At 44.5% G+C, this 19,075-nt stretch overlaps 1 protein-coding gene across 1 annotated transcript in view; it reads left to right on the top strand.

Moving 5' to 3' along the window:
• ALDH1A1 (aldehyde dehydrogenase 1 family member A1) overlaps positions 1–19,075 on the top strand; it is a 653,703-nt gene that overhangs the window by 397,781 nt on the left and 236,847 nt on the right. The gene's annotated exons all lie outside the window — the stretch shown is intronic.

Raw genomic sequence — 19,075 nt, 5'->3', positions numbered from 1 at the left:
GGAGACTGCAGGCACACACTATCCTTAAAAGAATGAATGTGAGCCAGAATTCATCCTCGCCCAAGACTTCACCACCCATCTTGTCCTGGGTGTGGAACTACTACTACGTGCTGGGGAGTATTATTGTGAGTGGGATGCATGAGATGTAATATGCAACCTCGGACAGAAGACCCCTTAGTGGGCAAAGCCAAGTAAGAATTTCTTGGGGACACATCGTTAATAATCAAGCACTGTATGGTGTGGTGCATGGATGATTATGGAGAGTGCACATCCTGTGCAACAGATCATGCTACTAAAGCAGCCTCCTCCAAAGGTGACCACATCAACAATGGAGTGTCAATGACACTTCAGTTCATCACAGGTCATCCTCTAGCAAGTGACCCTCATCCTCCCTGACCCTGGACCAGACCAAAGGTTTCCTGACACAACCTAACCCACTAGCACCATTGAGTACTAAGCTGTCTTTACCACCACTCGTAACACTGCATTCTGTTGGTGGTGGTAACGTTCAGATTTTGGCACCATTTCAGCAGGAGAGAGCGTAATGTAGAATGCTTGTACATACTTCCTGATTGCCTATCCCCTGTCAGTCATGGGTATATGGATCCTGTGGTAGAGGTGGCTTTCATGAAAAGCACATTCCCCAATGCCACTCTACCTACCCTCTTGTAGTTGCCTCAGAAAATGGTGATCAAATGGGAGACATAGAAAAACACTAGACTTCACAAAAAATGCAGGATGTGCTCAGCTGGTTGGTAGAGCCAAGTACATTGAGGTAGAAATTCCAGATGGCAAGTGCCATTCTAGGTCTTAGAGAATGTCTCCACTTTTTGATAGAGCAAAAGACAATAAGGCAGAACCTTCATGTTGTGAGCATAGTACAAGGACATAGACGGTGTCTCTGTAGGTTTATCCTTAAAAAAAGCCAAAAGGAATGAGAATGAAAGAAAAAGTCAACTCTTATTGGTGGAAGGCACTTAAGTGTCTCAGAGTAGCTGACAAGACGGATTTCTTCCAAGCTATATACTTTGTGTTTCATCCCCGCATAGTATTCGGCAATATAATGCTACTTCATTTTTAAGAAAGTAAGCTCTTTCATGTGTGTGTGTCATTGAGCCATCTTCTGCGGCCTGAGGCAAATCCACTGCAGGGATAAGTACCTGCTTAAAATGGCCATTGTCTGGGGGAAGTGTAGACATCTTTCAGCTAATTGACCAAGTACAGCTAGCCACACTGATGGGTTGCCATGCCAGAATTACTGTGGATCATTACTACTCAGTTAGCATTTCTTTCAAGGACATGGTTGTCAACCCTCTGGTCTGCACTTCGCCAATACACACAGAGAGAAAGACTGGGTATGGAATCTTTCCCAAAGCCTTTTCTGTTTTTCCACTTTACAAAATCAAATCTCATGGTGATGCCCTGTAAACTATTGTTTTACATTTAGTAACATGAGTGTGCACTGTCCTATAACCATCTTTGCAGTGGTTCAGTCCAACACTAGCTTGATGGTCTGTGACCTTTAGATCTTGGTACATCCAGACTTGTGAACATCTCTTTAGTGTACTCTCATACTTGGATACTACATCCTGTTCTGAATGTCAACCCCATGTGTTTTCCTCATCCTCATGTATATACGGGTTGAAAATTGTCACTTTCACATTAAACTGGGTCTGGGTTAAGACAATATGCCAGGATGTACTGCATATTATCCTTCATGACAACAATGCCTGGATCTATGCTGGAAAGGTGAGAGCGGGTTTATGGCCAGTTGTTCTGCTTCCGAATGTCCAGACATTTCATATCCGTGTATTCTGCTGGATAATTCTAATTTCATCAAGCGCATCAATGCCAGCACATTGCTGAGTGATGTAGTGTACAATTAAAGCCACTGGGTGTCCTTTTAAGGCTGCTGTAAAGAACAAACCACATTCAACCTTTACCACTTTGTAGGTTTAGTTAGGCACTGTAAAGTCATCAGCTGTAGCTATTGGAGTTGTAGGTCATTGCATAGTATTGTTCTAGCAGACACTGCAGGATGCAGAGGAAGGGGTGAACTCCATTGTGTCAAAATTGTGGTTTTCAGATGGTTGTAGGTAAAGTAAGAGCACAGGTATAGCTTCCCTAACATATGTCTAGCCCCGTTGGAGCAGCTAAATGTGCAGCATATCTTCTGAGGCACGCTTACTAGCTCATCTAGGAGTGGTTACTGCCTTAACAAGTGGTTAACCACAAGATTCATGACATGGGCAAGCAGGGGGAGTGCATGGTTTCATCTACTCCCAGGGCAGATACAACAGTAGACCTGTTGTCAGCTGCCACAAAGTCCCACTATAAACCATGGAGAGTAAGGAAATATGCCATAATCTATTAAACTTTTTCCCAGAGATCAACTCCCCTTTCGGACTTCTTCCAAACCCTTTCTACCGAAAGGGGCCTGCTGGCAAGTGTTGCTCATGCTTGGGGCTTTCTTGACCAGCAGTATGGTGGACAGTAAGCCATGGTCCAGTGATGGCTGTACATTATGTGCCTTCAGAAATGATCCACATGCCCATTGTCAATGGCCTTTCTTACACCTAGAGTGCCCCAGTGCCATTCACACTAGCTCCCTACTATAGTTGTAGAGGTGAGTTGCTGAGGTTCATGCAAGATTGTGACAACTCATATTTTCATAGCAAAGACCAACAATGCTCAGGAGCTGTCTGAAGCCACTGCTTTCAAAAATGGGGAAGGACAGCAAATCTATTCCATGATTACATCAAGTTTGCCATTGAACAGACAGAACTTCTGTGTCCTTTCTGATATTTTATAACATGCTCAAAAGCTTCTGAAATACTGTGCTGGCACATCGAGAGCTGAATAATATACCTGCATACCATTGGATCGGCTGGCTCAGACAGTGGCCCTCATTCCGAGTTTGGAGGTAAGGGAAAAATGATGCCGGTAAAGGAATACCGGCATCACTTACCGCTACAGGCTATTCTGACCAACCAGACCGCTATTAACGGCAATGTAAAGTATGATGCCATTAATAGTGGTCTAGGCGCGTGCACGCAACACACCATGCCGGCATTAACGGCATGACGTAAACTGGAGAAGATCACAAGTGAGGCGGACATGCAAATAACGGCCTCATGAAGGCGGAAAAAGTGCCTACCGGCATGGCGTAAATACTGGAATCGCCGACCAGGCGTAAAGAGCCCTGAGCAGTGTTTCCAACTGTCACAGGTGCACAGAATCAGCACAGGTGGAGGCAAAGGCGTAAGGCCCAGTAAAAAAGGAGCACACCCACACACCACACCCCCTCCCACATCAAGATGATACTAATAGTAGTAGCATTACTGGAGCTGGAGGACCTGCTTGCAATGCCTCAACATCAACAACAACAGCTGCCACCACAGTGGAGACGCAGGAGGAGAAGGAGTGTGAGACAGGCCCAGCAAGCCCCACCAGTGCAGCCACCATTGCCACCCCGGCAGCCCACAATCCCTCGCATGAGAGCCAGTCCATTCAATCTAACCCCTGAGCAGATCCACACCCTGTACTGGTTTGACCGGGACACCATCACCCCCATAGTGTACCTGATACATGATGACATAGTGAGCCTCATAGAAATACGCACCACCATCCCACCTCTACAGAAGGTAGTGTCTGTGCTCCACTTCCTTGCACAGGCACCTACCAGCACACAGTGGGGCACATGCATGGCATATCACAACCCTTATTTTCCTGGATTCTGAACCAAGTGCTAGATGCCCTCCTCAAGCACACAAGAGACTACATATCCCTACCACGGACCCCCCAGGAGATATTTGATACAAAAGTTGCCTTCCATGTACTGGCAGGCATGCCAAATTGTGTAGGTGCCCTCGACTGCACCCACGTGGAGTTGGTGGTCCTGCATGCCATGGAGGTGGTGTATCGCAACCGCAAGCAATACCAATCCTTCAATGTGTAGATGGTATGTGATGCCAGCAAGATCATCACACATTGATGTGCCCGATATCCCGGATCAAATCATGACTCTATGATCCTGCAGAACTCCACACTACCACGCTTCATGGAGCGACATGCTGGATGACGTGCCTGGCTGCTTGGTGAGTTGCCTGACTGAGCCATGGCAGTGCATCAGGGCTGTGAGGATGCCTGGGTGGGAATAGGGGGGGGTGCATATTCCGCCTTGGTGGGAATGGGGGGATGCATACTCCACTTAGGTGGGAAGGGGGATGGGGATGCATACTCCACCTGGTTAGGAATGGGGGGATGCATACTCCACCTGGGTGGGAATGGGGGGATGCAAACTCCTCCTGGGTGGCGGGGTGGGGGTATCAATTCATCCAGGGACATGTGCATGTGGGTACCGATTACCTGCAGGCATGTGAGCGTAGTACAGTTGTCCAACATGATTTCGAAAATAATTACCTTCATTCACCTCTCATGCAGGTGACGGTGGCTATCCCTTGAAGCTGTGGCTCCTGACCCATGTCTGAAACCCACAGAACAGGCACGAGGAGGACTACAATTTTTCCCCTACCCGTACACGTGTGGTAATTGAGCAGACCTTTGGCCTGTTGAAGGCACGATTTCACTGCATTAGCCAGTCAGGTGGGGCACTCCTCTACAGACATGAGAAGGTGGCCAAGATCACCATGGCATGTGCAATGCTGCACAATATGTGCATCCACCGGAACGTGCCCCTGCCCCCTGACATGGAACTGCTACCATCTGATGATGATGAAGGGGATGATGAAGATGTGGCAGGACCTCATCACGTTGGCGATGCACAGGAGGGACGTGCTGTGCGCCAGTCAGTGATCGCACAATATTTCTGAATTACATGTCAGCAGAGGATGACATAATGGTTGGACGCACTGGATGTGGGGATACATGTACACTATGCACTGTGCAAGATTAAATGACACATGCGCAATGATGAATGTCCACTCTGTTTTTTTTTTACACAACCAGTGTATTGAAAATAATAATATTAGCATGAATGACAAACCCTCCACCCCCCTCCCCCCACAACTCTCCCACACACCCTCACTCCCCCTCCACCTCCCCCACAACTCCACCACACAGCCTCACCACCTCCCCCTCCCCCCACAACTCCCCCACACACCCTCAACCCCCTTCCGCCCCCCCACAACTCCCCCACAAACCCTCAACCCCCTCCCGCTCCCCCACAACTCCCCCACACACCCTCACCCCCCTCCCTCCACAACTCCCCCACACAAGTCCCATAGGGTCCATGGAGCCTACATGAGTCTGTCAGTACAGTCACTCAGCACTCACGGTGCAAGGGGGAGGCATGTCCCATCGGCACAGCGCACAGACCGACCGGCGGAGCGGGGTGGTTTGGGTAGAGCTGCTTGTGGGGTGTGGCCTCATGCTGAGGCTGTCGGGTGGGAAGAGCTGCTTCCAAAGCATCAGCGATGCGCGTGAGCACCTCGCAGTGGCAGTTCGTGTTATCAGTGATGGACTGGCCCAGTGCCCTCCAATCCGTGCGCCACTCCTCCCTGGCCTGACGGTTGTCCTGCACAAATTCCTGTATTAGTGCAGTGAGCTGGTCAGCCCGCTGTGCTCCTGCGACTGCACCTGTGGCCGTGCTTGGGATCTGTCTGGCATGTCCAGCCTGCTCATCCTCCCCGGGACTGTATACAGGACTGATATGTCCCTGGATCTGTTCTTGCCCAGACTGCTCTGGTGTGTTGGTATCAACGGTGTCACTCATGGATACCTGGGGGGGTGACAATTGGGCTGGGGTGTGGACAACATCCACTGAGTCGTCCTCAATGGTGCCCCAGATGTCATCGGGGCTGTCTTCGACTGTGAGTGGGGCCGTGGCTGCCACCTCCCCAGCCACACTGGACTCCTCAGAATGGGGCGTTGGACAGGTGTCTGCAAGCAGTGCAGTCAGGGGTGGGGGTGGTGTGCCGTCCACGGGCCTTGGTGTTGCTGGTTGTATGTGTCCCTGTGGTGGCTTCCTTGCTGGGACACGGCACCCCCTGGCTTGGCCCCTGGATGTAGAGGGATGGCTGCTGTCCTGCGCAGGGGTGGTGTTCTGCTCCTCACTGTCATGCTCACTGCCTGTGGGGATGGAAGAGAGGGACAGCATGAGTGATGTTTGGATAGGCATCATGCATACATTGGTACGATTGCACATCCACACAATTGTGGGTAATAGGCATTTGTGTTGGGAACGGCACGTCATTCCATTCATGGGTGGTAAATGCAGCCATATGTCAGTTTCACTCATGTTGGCCAGGTACTGTGCTGTCTGACATGCTCACAATTTAGGTAATGCATGGTGTGTGCCTCATGGAATTTCCTACTTTGTGTGGTATGTGTCATGTACGTTACGGCCTTGCACCAAGCAACGGCATGTGTCTCACTTGCTTCGGCATACTTTACAGGGAGTGTGTGTGTGGCCGACCATGGCGTCACTTTTTGGACAGACATTGGAATTGACTTTAATCAGATTTGGCTTAGCATTTTTTACTTTGAACACTCACCTCCATCAGGAGATGACGTGGCACCACACTCCATCTTTCCCACGCCTTCTATGGATTCTGGGCCAATCATGCTTGCACATGTTTCCTCCAAGGGTGTGAGCTTAATGGGAGAACTTGGTCCTCCTCCGGTCTCCAAGGCCTGGGTACGGTTTGCCGAAAGAATGTTCCGCACCCTCAGACGCAGGTCACCCCACCTTTTGAGGCAATCCTTGATTGTGCAGGGGTGTTGCCCACTGCACTGACCTTCTGCCCGACTAGTGCCCAAATCTCCTTTTTCCGCAACACTGCCTCCCTTCTCATGATGCTGATGAACACTGTCCCTGCATGCTCATGCAGGGTGTCGACGAGCATCTGTAGTTCATCCTGGCTGAAGCGCTCCTTTTCATAGGCGGGCAGATCCCTTCTCGGGTGCTTGTGGCATTCTGGGAAGGTGATTTTCGGTAGATCACCAGTGTCCCAGGGGTCCTGTGTGGTGAGGGTGGCAATGGATTGTGTTTTTAAAGATGGCCGCCATGCTCCTTCCCGTTCCTCTGCGATGACGCTATTTCCGGTTCCGCTATTTAACGGTGACTGTAAATAGCGGTGACCGCTAATTACGGTCACCGCTATTTACAGTCACTGATAATGCCGCTTTGGACTATGGCGGTAGTGTTATCTATGGTGCGCTTGATGCTGGTAAGGGGTTTTTGGGGCCGTTTTGTGGCATGGCGCTAGGTACCTTACCGGCATGGTGCAAAGCTTGTGCCTGCAAAGTCGTAATAGTCCTCTATTAGCGGGCTGCTGCCTGCTCGGACACGCTATTTGCACCATGCCAGTAAGGGACGAAACATGGAATGAGGGCCTTGCACCTCATTACGAGGTGGGCGGTAAGGGATTACCAGCACCGGTAAGGGCACTGGTGCCGGTAATCCCTTACCGCCCCACTACGAGTTCCCTTTGCGGGTCCTCCCTTAACACCTGGTTTTACCAGGCGTTAAGGACAGGATCCGCAAAGGGACATTAGAGCTAATAACGGTACCGCAATTTGCGGTACCATTATTAGCACCTTTCCCATTCCCATTGAGCCCTATGGGGGCTGAAATGGGAATGGGGAAGGGCCCTGGTGAATGGTGAATTAGCGGCCCCGCCAACCTTGGAATGGGGCGGTAATAGCTCCATTCACCAGGGCAGAGTCGGTAAGGTTTTGGAGGCAGCCAAGGCGCTAATATCGCCATGGTCACCTCCAACCTCGTAATGAGGTCCATGTATATACATATTTGTTTTCCGGTGCCGAGACACATTTTTTAATTATTAACCCTAAATAACCTCACATGACTAATTATTTTTGTGGCTGGTGTGAATCCCAACCCGTCCTCTCCTAAGTACTAAATCTACTAAATTCAGGTCTGGCACATATTAATTTGGCATACTCCCCTTCATACCTAATTCTGATTTTGCACACTCTTATGCCTACCAAATCAACATTTGTTTAAGACTGTTTTGGCATACTCTCCCACCTACAAAATGTACATATGTTTATGAATGCTTTGGCATACTCCTAATGCTACACAATTAATATGTGCCTAATACTGCTTTGGCATACTCTTCTGTCTACAAAATGAATGTGTGTGTATGACTGCTTTGGTGTATTTTCCACCTACAAAATACACAGATGACCGAGAATGCTTTGGTATACACCACCACCTACAAGATACATTCTTTATTTCAGGAGTATAATATTCTCCTAATAGATACCAATACAATATTATATCAAACACAGTGTACCCACAGTGATAGTCCGTGCCTTAACTAAAATCCAGGATGAAGTCAAACAGATTAAAATATAGAAAAAGTTAAATAAAAACTATTCAGCTCTAAAAAATGTGCTCTTAATACTAAAGTATATTCAGTATACATATAAATACACTGCACAGAACTCTAATCCAAAAATCGATCAAATTAAGTAAAAAGCTATATGAACCTGCCTCACCCCCCCCCAATTTCTCAACATTGGTCTAGATGTTTATTTCCTAATTTTGCATAAACAGAGCACAACAGCATAACATGTAATACATCGTCTGCAGTATGCACATTACGAAAACATTTGCTCACTCTTTTTCTCCCCTTGGCTGTTGAGAGAGCTATACCTTTCGCGATTAACACATTTGTCCTGAGACGAAGAAAAATGTCTTTCTTGGGTTGCTAAACCATTGTACATAGTTTGGCGTGCCTAAACGTGGTATGTTCCTAAAATAGAATTGAACACTGTGTTTTGTATGCTTTATTTCTTGTCCATGTCTTCGTTTTACACACGGAAATACTTTTTTGACTAGTCTGAGTTCTTCATTGCTAACAGCCTTTTTCTTAACATAATAGTCAATGAGGTCAAGGGAAGTTAATATTGTTCTTATATATTTCAGCCATGAAGAGGTAGTGTGGACATCTGATTCCATGATGTCGTCTACTAACAGTTTTGTTAGGCTCAGATTTGGATTCCCTCATAGTCCCAATCAATAGACTAGTTGTAGACAAATTAGATCCTCAATATAAGTCAGACCACATTCCGCGTGTAAAAGATAAATCAGGAAACCATGGTGAACTCCCAATATACTTCAGAGGAATTGATTCTCCTTGATTTTTGTTATTTCAGGGCATGGATATTCCCAGACCCCCTCTGCATACTAGCCAGGGGCACAGACATAGTTCTATAAATGCACATGATATGTTCGAGGGTCAAGCCTCCTAATTTGTTCCCATAGTTTAGTATTGAACCATTTACCTGCGCATGTTAACTCTCTTGATTTATATTATGCAAATTCCACTTAAGGTCTTGCGCTATAATGACACCTAACCCTCTCTATTATCCTTCCTTCCACAATTATTGGGCTACCAGCTGTCTTTGAAATGCCAATACACATGGCTTTGGACTTATTTATGTTAATTGTTAGGTCCCTCAAACCCATGTATTCATAAAACCCCATAATCAGCGTTTGTAAAGCATTTTGTGTTCTTGCAACCTAAACAGCATTGTCTGCTTACATAAGAACACATACTTGCTTTCCTCCCAATTTGGGGACATCACTAGTTAATTTATTTAACGATGATGAAAGCAAATGTATGTATAGATTAAACAGTATTGGTGCTAAAGCACAGCCTTGCCTTACCCAACAGGTCGACATAAATGCCTGTGTAGTTTACCTGTGTTGTCAACTCTCACTCTTGCTGACAGGTTGCTCTGCATTTTGACCAACATTTGGAACATTGGAGTGCTCATGCTTAGGCCCTGTAGAGTTGTCCAAAGTTTTTTGTGAATAACGCAGTCAAATGTTAAGTTATGTTGATTTATACAATGCACCGCTACCATTGAGGGGCAGTCTCCAGGTGCTCACATGGCTCTTCAAGAAAAGAGGGTGGGGCGTGTTAGTGAGGATAGGATGATAGGATAGGTCCAGTATCAGGAGAAACTGTCATCTGTGTGGGTTGTTTTGAGTGCAAGTTGGTTGTGCGGTCTGGCTTGTTGTAACCGTAAGGGAAAGACACAGTGTCTCGGTTGTGTACCAGTGTTTATGTTGGGTGTGTGAATCGTATGCGGTTAGGGTGGAAGTATAATTGTGCACACTGGTTTGTTGTATCCATAAGGGGAAGTGCAGTGTTGTTGTTGTTGTTTGTTACATGCCTGAGAGAGTTCTTTTGGTTTGTGTTTCAGAGCATTTGTGTGAGGTTAGGCTTGGAATTTATGGAATGTGTACACTGGTATGTTCTGTCTGAGGTTAGATCGAGTGTCTCTGAAGTTTGTTGAGTGCAAATGTTAATTAATGTTTGGTGTGTATGTGTATTCTGGCTATCCCATAGTCATTTATAGTGGTTGCGGAGGAGTAGGGTGGATTGGTTAGTAAATTGGATAACAGTACCTCCAAAATATCTCCTATGTGCTCATGCTGTTGCTGCTTAGTGGCACCCATACAACACTGTTTCCTCTGAGTGCAATAGATTGGTTTCACCCAATAGGTCTCTAGTTGCTCAGCAAGAATTATTAAGTATAATTGTGCTTCGGCCTGTTGTAAATTTGCCAGCTAAAGTGACTCATGGTCCTCAACAACCTTCAGTAAGTGATGCGTGACTGAACCTCCCCAAACATTCTGGAGTGATGCATGGTTAGTCAAACATGCTTCCATTTAATGCATTCAATTTAATGCATTACATGGCTGTTCATTTCAGAATGCCTAGATGTTGCGTGTGGGGTGTCTTTCACAGATCTTTCTAATGAGAGACATGGCTACTCTTCGCCAGTCTCTCTAGCTGTGGTGCATGACTGAAGGGTGGCGGGGCATTTTGGTTCTCCCTGATTTCTTTGCTATTGTCCCTTATCTGTGCTATTGTCCCTTTCTTGATTTTGTATCAGTCCACTTTGCATCTGCTGCTATTGTCCTTTTGTGCTGGTCATTGGCAGCTGAATAACCATGTTTTTTCTTTCCAAAAGGTAAGGTGGTCTTCTGTGGTTTTAATTTCCTTAGGCATTGTGTGAGAGCGAAACTCCAGCCCAGCTATGTGACCTTAATAGGGAGATTAACACTAAAGATATCCACAATAGAGAACATGCTTTTCAGGGTAAACCTCTTTCTGCTGATCTCCTGAATAATAGCACAGATTTTGCTAATAAAAGGGCCCTTAACACACCAGGAAATTGTTTATACTGGTAGTGGGATATGACCACGTTGAATGGGTTTACATTTCTTTATAACCTTTGAGCTTTTCGTATAATGCCAGTTCTCTTCTGCTGTTTGAAATGTGGGTGTAGTCAATGTTCCAATTTTCAGACAGGTTACGCTGGCTTGGAGGTACACAGCTATGTTTCTCTAAATAGACTGCCACAAGCACAATTGAGCAGTGCTTCTTCTTGGATCATATCAAAGTATGTTAAAATATGAGGTGTCATATATGGCATTTGACTTAAAGGAGAATTTGGATTCACACGATACGGTCTAGGAACAGTACTCAGTCATGCAATCTCAGATTTAGAGAGTGACAGCAGGGCATGGGTATTGTATTAGTTGCAAATGAACAGAGCCTTCATCAATATAGGGTTTGTTTTGCACCTCTCAGCATGATCAAGATCCTTGGAACTCATACTTTGGTTATCTGCCATTAGGCAAAGCATTTTAAACATAGTAGTCACCCAACAGAAAACCTCTAAGAATGACAGAAAAACCACAACTAATGTATGAAGTTCCCAAAAAATCAAAATGAAAGCACATGGAAAGTGTGCTTGTTCAGGCCAGTAATGTGGGTAACGAATACATAAAGTCAGGGCCCAGTACCTCAAGACAGCGCAACAAGCATGTTCTAAAGTCATGTCCTATTTTATGCAGACGCCATTACACATGTGGGCTACAGGCCATGCGGAGTAGGAACAGGAATGATATTGGACAGAATATACAATTGAGAAACTTAACATTGAGGTATCTTCAGGTACACACTGAATGTAAAAAGTATCCCTGAAGATCGCAATGGGAATCTAAAATGAGTTGCACCCATGATATGATATGTTAGGTTATTTATAACGTGCTTAATACCCAGAGGATTCTAAGCGCGGACCCGGGGATCGAATCTGTGTTGCTCCGTGTCAGCTTGCTTCCAGGGCCAGCACGTTGCCCCTGAGCTATCCTCTTGAGACTTACAGAAGTCGCATATAGAAGTAGCAGGTGTGATCACTTATTCCCACATACAGCACCACATTGCCTACATTGTGTAATGTTCCCTATCTGGGGACAGCTGGGAGATTATGCAGTCCTTGGGCGCTTACTTGTGTGTCCATGAGCTTTACATGCCCCACTGCATTGAGAAAGTAGGAAAAGACTGACACTGCCTCTGAGAGGAAATGGGCAGGAAGATCCTGTGTATTATTTGCAGCTGCAGCTATTTCATAGCTTGGATGCCCAGAGGATAATGATATCTCTGTATACCCCTGGTATAATAAGGACAACCTGAACCAAGCTATCTGCAGCAATCGACAGAGCAAACCCACAACTGGACAGGCCGTTCAGCATTCAAATGCAACTAGAGACTACCAACATAGTAAATATCCTAGAAATACTCATGGACAACGGACTAACCCTGGAACCACAAGTCAATGCAATTGTCCAAAATGCTTCTTCCTCCTCTGACTGTTCAGATAATTACTCCCCTGCCTCTCCATCCCCCATAGAACCCTCACAATCATATACTTGATACTAACAAGAGTTGACTATGCAAACAACCTCTACCCAGGAATGCTGGAAAGAATTACCAAGAAACTCCAAAGGATACAAAATACAGCTTCCAGCATCTTAGTAAGACTAAACAGAAGAGACCATATCATTCCAGCACTGAAAAGCCTACACTGGTTACCAGTAAAAAAGCACATCCAATTCAAAGCACCCTGCATAGCCCACAAAGCCTTGCAAAGAGAAAGAGCTGAATTCCTCCAAGACAAGGGGCCTCATTACAACCCTGGCGTTGGACCATGGTGCTATTAGCACCATGGTCCATGCCGGATTCCGCCATGGTGGATGGCGGATTTACTGCCCCATTCCAAGGTTGGCGGGGCGGTAAATCCCCATTCACCCTGGCCCCTTCCCCATTCCCATTTTTGGCCCATAGGGCTCAATGGGAATGGGGAAGGCGCTAATTACGGCACCGTAAATTACGGTGCCGTAATTAGCACCAAGGTCCCTTAGCGGGTTAGACTTTAACGCCTGCAAAAAGCAGGCGTTAAAGTGTGAATCTGGCGTTAAGGGTTTAACGGCGCCGCAGCCTTTTACGGCGCTGTTAACCCCTTAACGCCAGGGTTGTAATGAGGCCGAAGATAAGCTGGTTTTGCTCAGGAAGGTAATTAAGATCCATCAACGACATACAAATAGAGCCAAAACACTTTGAAAAATGGAAATTCGGCGGAACAATGTTCTCAAATCTAATTGCTAAAATCTTTACCACCATCCCCAAAGAAATTAGAACCAAAGAAGACCAAATCACCTTAAGGAAACTGCTCATAACCTGACTATTTAGCATACAATGACAACCTAGAAAGGACACCAGCAACAATGACACCACAGACAAAAAACTAGAGAGGAAAGGAGATGGGTCAAAGAACTAAAAACAAAAAACTGACTAGATACTGTCAAGCGGAAACCAAACAGCTGTGCCAGAGGCTCCAACAAACCGAACGACATACTAATTAATCTTCCCCTTGCTGCTCCACCAACACAACTGAAGCCACTACACCAGACCTTGGACTAGCCACACTACACATAAGCAAACCATGAATCAACACTACGTTCACAACCAGTAGTTCCATATGCTGAAGGGTGCCTATAATGAACCACAAACATAGTCCATAAAACCATCAACAATGCAATGAAACACCAGGATACCAGAATATTTTACAGCTACGGCCACCTGTGACTCTGGATCCCTTATGGACACTATCTAACCAGTGCACACAAACAAACACACCACAGCCCACACAACATACTAACAACACCACAAAACACTACCATACACCGAGGCACTTAATCTTACCCATACATTTAAAATGCATGGGGCCTCTCACACACATTCTCACACTCACAGATGACAGTTGCTCATAGTTCTGAACCAATCCTCTCATCCTAATCCCACTAACCACCCCCCCTCTCTAGCAGAGCCACACGAGCAACTGGAGACTGCTCCTGGGTAGCAGTGATGCACAGTATAAATCAGCATAACATAAGAAACTTAAAATCAATATTATAAAAGAAGCATAACCCATATTCAGGGACTTTCACAACCAGTGGTCGAAGTGCATGAAAATAAGTAGTGTAACTGTGTTCCCTGCTGGCCTGCCCCGCTCCCCACAAACCCCATCGCACATGCTGCCTCCCTCCCACACATTATACAAACCACCAAAGAAAAGCTGTTTGAACTGCATCATACACTTTAATTTTTAAACAAAACCATTCCAGAATGGTTTCTTTTTAAAATGAGAGTATAGGAACAGTAACACGTAATAAAATAAAGTAGAGGAGCATCACTCCCAAACGTGCCTGCCCACTTCGACCATTGCTCACGACTGAGAATAGTGTTGACAAATGTGTAATTTATATGATAATTTAGGCAGAAAGCGACAAACTTATGTAGGGGCTGGGGGAGGCCAGGAGTAAACATGCTTTGAGGGTTTGTTTTGCCCACTATTATGACATCGGGTGGGCCTGTTAGTTGAAATATTTGAATTATTTTGATATCATTAGGACACCCATTGCTGTAATTATTTAAAAAAAAAAATTCTAAGACAATTATCCTGAGAACATAGTTGCCTTTGCAATAGGGATGCGATAGAATTGATAATCATACAGTAAATTGAATTGTAACATTGGCACTTATCAAACCCAAAAGATTGCAACATATCAATAAAATTAAACCGATTAACTTAATCATCGATTTAAAGGTGTTTTTCGTACGAACATATCAGCACAGTAATCGATCTCTAAATCCACGGTTACAATTTTTGTATTTTTTCCAGGCGAGATACATAAGCAACACTAGCAGAAAGGACACCACATTTTCTAGCAGAGGTTCAGGGCAAATCTGAAATTAAGTCAATTTGCTCTAACCACAAACAATATTTGAAATGGAACGGATTTTAAAACATTCCTGAACATCAGATTTTCTTGCAACCTCAGAACTATCAAAATGATTCTAAAACGTAGCTCAGATTATTCCAAATTGTTCAAGTGAGATGTACTCTTTCGATTCAGAATAGATTGTCTTCGTCTCCCTAAGGTGCCCATTTCAAGTGGTACTCGTTTCCCATGCCTTCTAGCTCTTTGTGGATAACATTCATCAGTTGAATTTAAAAGCTGTAATGAGAACAGTGTTTTACACAGGGGCAAACATTTTAAGTTGCAAGCTACTAGCCAGGCATAAAAAGTCAATCACACCTCCGCACTCCACACACACACACACAGCAATTTAAGAGGAGACGAGCAGGATGGGCAAGTGTAATATCCTCCAAGTCAGACAGAGGAGAAGTGCTATATGTTTCAGGCTGAGTCAAGAAATGTGCCTGTGGGCCACACTCCTCATGATGAGTGAACATGCCAACTGTGGTCCTGTCACAATATATTATGCAGCACAAGCAAGTCAGGCACCTTGCTCCCATGCAATGTGCACACAATAAAGCAGCATTTTATTTTTACAATCCCAAATAGTTTGATAAGGAGGCTTCCAACCTGTCTCGCACACAACCTCCACATGCACCCCGAGTCGCAGTAGATCAGGAACCAGGCTTGTGGGTGATCAATTAATATTTATCAATTTGTGATTTGATAGAAAATGTGAATGTACAGTTACAAGAACCACCAATGTGTGGCAACAAAAGTATCAGAACAGTTCAAAACACCATTAAAATCAATGCAACCCACAGGAAAGTGCATGCGCACACATAGGAGTTTGGAAGGGATTTTCAGCAACACTATGGAAAACGATACATTTGTTTTCTGGGCCAGGTAAATGGATTTGCATTTAGTCGGGAAAGTTACTATGGGACAGTACACAAGGATATTTCATGCTGCTTAAACTAGAAGAAACATGGGGCTTCAGAACAGAATAGCTAGTACATCATAGGAAATTTGATTTTAATACATGCAACACATGAAAAAAAATAAAAAGGGAATGCAATTTTAAATCTGTTAGCAGAATATAGTAGGGGAAGAAGGATATAGTAGGAAAAAACTTTTTTTAAAAGGTGAAATAAAATTTCCACGAAAATGAAAATGTAAATCACACTAATTTTTCTAAGGCTGTGAATGGCACGCCATCTCTAGGCATTGAAAAATGAAAGAATCAATTCAAAATCTGCACTCAGAATATGATAGAGGAAGAAAGGATAGAGTAGGAAAAATGATTTTTCAAAGGTTAAAAGACATTTTTAGAAAAACAAAAATGGAAATCACACACGTTTTTGCTGACACTGCAAATGACAGACCTGCTATAGGCAATGGAAAATCCAGATAAGAAAATCGGGTTTTAGTTAAAATGAGAGGGGCAAGCAACAGGTAGGGTTTGGACCAAGATTACTCACAAAAGGAACAACAATTTGTGTTTAATATGAAAGAGGCAAATGGGAATTTGTTTTTGTAAACACACTTTAACACATGGAAGAATTGTTTTTTCAGCACCTAATATAATGGCTTCTCGGGGAATATTAATGACTTGCAAGACACAAGGTAGGGAGATTTAGTTTCGAATTGTAACTGTCCCGATCCTGTGAAGTAATGTGGAAATAAATTAATTTACTAAGCAAAACATACTAGGGATCTACACCAACACTGGAAATACTTAAATGGGAAATGATGAAATTGCACAGACATACAACAGATTCTTTCACATGAAAATAACTTAAATATGCAGGCAAACAAAGGACATTTCAGGTGGAAAAGGACTACAATTATCAGGCAACTGACAGATGATTGTGTTCAATAGGAAAATTACTTAAATGCACAGTTGAACACACTATTTGTCAATGGGAGAGTTAGCACAATGTAGAGACAAATAAAATACTTTTCAATAAGAAAATGACTGAATTTCACAAACAGACAAAATACAGGATATTTCCCATGGGGAATCTCTAGGGTGGTACGAAAGAAGATATGCCTTGTTTGCTGTATTGCTGGGGATATCTATACTTACAAGAGAGAGTTGCATGGAGCACCAGAAAGCATCGGGCCTCACTGTTGGGACAGCCTGGGTCAGTCAAGGATTCTCTCTGTCCACCAAAGACTACCAAGTCAGCTTACTACAGCTCCTGACTTCACTGCAAGACCTATGCCTCTCTCTCTGCAAAGATGGTTCCAATTTTGGCAGCTGTTCCCCTCATGATTTGGAAGTAGAATCCTCATTGAGGTGGAGTAACCTATTTATATGGTAAATGACATAACAGCTGAGTCATCTTCCTTACAAAATTGATAGGGCAATGTTCAGCCCCCCCCTGTGAGTCGGTCGGTCCAGAGAAAAGGGGAGCAATTTCAGAAGCCAGGTGATGCTAGCCCCTCAATCATCTAACTGGGACAGGCGTTTGGATCTGGACTTTGCACATGAAAATCTCACATTAGGACAAATGCCCTTTCTCATCATATTATGCCACATATGCACGCCTTTTTTAGACAGTATATTATTTTTGTGAATCAAATGATCTGACCTAGAAGTTTGTAGGTTATTCTGTGGCAAAACTATGGTTTTTCCTCCTTTACTCCCCAACTATTTTCATGAAGCATCTGGCACTTGGTGTACAGTATATTGGCCACTTTCTTCATGTTCCCTCAATTACTCATATTTCTCAGTCACACCAAGAATGCCCCATAATATTTTCCTAAATAACCTGGGTTGTGTGGGTGTCATAAAAATCATTTTGGTCTCACCAGAAGCAGTTCATTAACAGTTATTCATAAATCTGAACATGAACAGTGTACAATTAATATTTCCCAAATTATTGCATTAACAGCATATATCCCATTCTGTTCAACAGCTTGTGAAACCCCTCATTACTCCACCCCTTCCTTTGGGATCAGGTTTTTGGGCTCTGATGTCACGAAGGCAGTATTTGTTTAGAATAGCCCTGAGCTTCAAAGGCTAAATGACCAGGTTTATGAAGGCCTAAGTGATTTTAGCCATAAAACATCGGGCTCCATAGAATTCCTCAGCTCATCCCTATGGCAACAGGGCTTTGAAAAACTGGTTTCACTGGTTGGGGAAACTGAAACTTTAGACTTGGCCTTATTTCCATGTGGATTCACAGTGGGCCTTTCATTATGGGGAGCCCTCATACTGACTCTGGCCTTTTATTATGGTCTTCAGGGCTATTTCACCCCACAAATCATCCCCCTAGCTCTTTGGTACTTTATTTAGAGAGAAGAGATAGGAGAGAGTGGAGTGTTAATTAATGAGGGCCTGGGTACGTACGATGGATCCCGTTTAGAGGGCATGCTCCCAGGTTCATTCCAGGACTCTCCTTCAGAGCGCGTCTGTCTCATCCTTGTCCAGGTGTAGTGGTGCACTGGTTCGCACCCACTCTCTTCGGATTTTGGTTTTTCTGTTTGTTTGTGGGGCCTGAGCCTCTCCCCTTCTGGCAGCTTTCCTCCGGCCTGTAGAGGCAAGGAGTTAATAGATCTTCCAAGAGGAACTGAGAAATTAAGTATTTTATACAATACCAGTTTCCCAGGTAGGGACTTGAAAATAGATAACAAAACAGAAGAAGAGACACTTATAAAGTATACATGACATGCACACATTTGGTTTTTCTACATTTATACATTTCCCAAACAGTGGTGCCTTACATTTTTTATTTCATAATCATTTCAAAATAAGAATAATTGTTCTACTCCCTGTCAATGTATGATTTTATTCATCCAGGTTCCAGTTCCTTACCTCTACTCCTGAGAGGATTCCTGGGTTGTACCCCCACTGGGTTCTTCAATCAGTCAAAAGTTCTGCCTGGGATGACTGCACTTCTGCTGATTGAAGTGCACCAATTTCTCTTCTATTTGTTCTCCTTTAGGTATATGGCTCTT

Source organism: Ambystoma mexicanum, chromosome 6p, assembly GCF_040938575.1.
Source record: "Ambystoma mexicanum isolate Mex_15411 chromosome 6p, UKY_AmexF1_1, whole genome shotgun sequence".
Lineage (NCBI taxonomy): Eukaryota > Metazoa > Chordata > Amphibia > Caudata > Ambystomatidae > Ambystoma > Ambystoma mexicanum.
This window is presented reverse-complemented; position numbering and strand designations above follow the sequence as displayed.